The 1,799-nt window shown below is 41.6% G+C and overlaps 1 protein-coding gene across 1 annotated transcript in view; it reads right to left on the reverse strand.

Moving 5' to 3' along the window:
* Positions 1-1,549, reverse strand: part of LOC101850904 (glutathione S-transferase 1) — a gene marked incomplete in the record, with an annotated part of 7,894 nt that extends 6,345 nt beyond the window's left edge. The window contains 1 exon segment of the mRNA XM_005106623.3: positions 1,451-1,549.
* Between the last annotated feature and the right edge of the window lie 250 nt (positions 1,550-1,799).

Genomic DNA, 1,799 nt, shown 5'->3' on the forward strand with positions numbered 1-1,799 from the left:
CTGTTGCTGTTGTTGTTGTTGTTGTTGTTGTTGTTGTTGCTGTATGTGCTGTTGTTTGGGAACTGCTATTCGTTCAAAGTAGGTCTGATTCACTTTGATTATCTGTGGTTGTGCTTTATCCTTTCAGTTTGTTAGGAATGAGCCGAGCTGAGTGTTTGCTCAGAAACCCATCGGCAGTAGTTAGAGCCCGTTGACAAGAACAATAAACAGATCGACGCCTAACTTTTCCATGCATACGTTAACACCAATGCCTTTATAACCCTACATCAGCATTTTGGCATATCCTATCCTGGGTTAGCCTCTTGGTATTTTTCATTCTCTTCCCGCTTTTCTGTACATCATTCTCTCGGCCTCTTCTCTGGGCTGCACTCGGAAATTCCCCTTCAACTCTTACCCTGGGGATTCAACTTCAATACTTTCGATGCAGAGGGTGTGGTAGCGGAGCGGTTAGTGCTCTCGTCTCCGAAGCGGAATGTCCAGGTTGGAGCCTCGGTTCGGACACGGATTTTTTTCGCCCCCTCCTGCCCATCCAGCAGAAATGGGTACCTGACTTCGAGTTGGGAAAGTAAAGGAGACGAGGAAAGGAACTGGCCACCCTATTATAATATGTCGAAGGCCCAGGAAGTTGTCTCACTAAAAAGGCAATCCCCAAGATCCGGATCGGACGCAGGAACAACTTTACTTTACATACTTTGGATGCATTACAAAGCAATAACCTGCATAGTACACTCGAGGCGAAGTCAGAAAATATACGAATGTTTCCATTTTCTCTTTGTTAAATAGTGTAAAAGTTTTGATAAATAATTACAGTATTCATTTTCCGTTGATCCAGACCTAGACAAAGGATATGCAAAATAAACACATTTTGCCGTGAGAGATAATCAAGACGGTCTCAATAGCACACACACGAGAATGCTTAAGACCATGAGACAATGTTAATTATGCTTACTGACTGACTATCAGAGAGTGGGACTATTTTGTAAATATATGAATTTTTGGCTCAGACTAGTAAGGCAGAAAAGGGCCCTTCGTTCCAGGGACAACTGTCTTTCAATAAGATGCTGGGTGAACTGTCTTGTAGTATAGAATCTTTAAAGAGGTAGGCCTATAGTTCGTGCCAAGAGTGTATTTAATATTATAACTTCAAAGTCATCTTGTTTTAGTAGGAGTTTTACGGCACTTGCAACAACACATTTAGGTCATATAAGTGTCGAAGTTAAAAGGTGTTATAAGAGAGTAACACAAACAAAAACAGGAGAGATAAAGACGATAGATATTTGACAGGGGAAAAGGAGCAAACAACACCAGAGCACCCACTGATACCCATCTAACGCTAAAAGAAAAGCTTAAAGACAATCGTCGTTACAAGTAGAAAAAAACGGTGCAAATTCTCGCACTATACTATGCCTTCGACAAGGGGAAGAAATAATACAAAGTGTAAAGACTGTACCTGGATCGTTGGACAGAGCTCAAAGATGACACAATCCTAGTTGAAAACACCGGTGACTCGAATGGTGGCTGCTGCAGACACACACCCCCTTTTAAAATAGAAATAGGCCCAGTTCATGGAAGTAGGCTACTTCAGGCAAAGTAGGCCTAGTTCTTGAAAAAATAATGGGGTGGTTACAACGTGTCTGAAAGGGTTACTTTTGAATATCGGTGCCGGCTGTTCCAAGTTTTTTGTTTTGTTTTGCTGTGCATGACTTGATCATACAGATTCGATTTGACGGATTAATTAAATTAAAGTGTGTGTGTGTGTGTGTATGTGTGTGTGTGTGTGAGAGAGAGAGAGAGAGAGA

This window comes from Aplysia californica, unplaced genomic scaffold (assembly GCF_000002075.1).
Source record: "Aplysia californica isolate F4 #8 unplaced genomic scaffold, AplCal3.0 scaffold00546, whole genome shotgun sequence".
Classification (NCBI taxonomy): Eukaryota; Metazoa; Mollusca; class Gastropoda; order Aplysiida; family Aplysiidae; genus Aplysia; species Aplysia californica.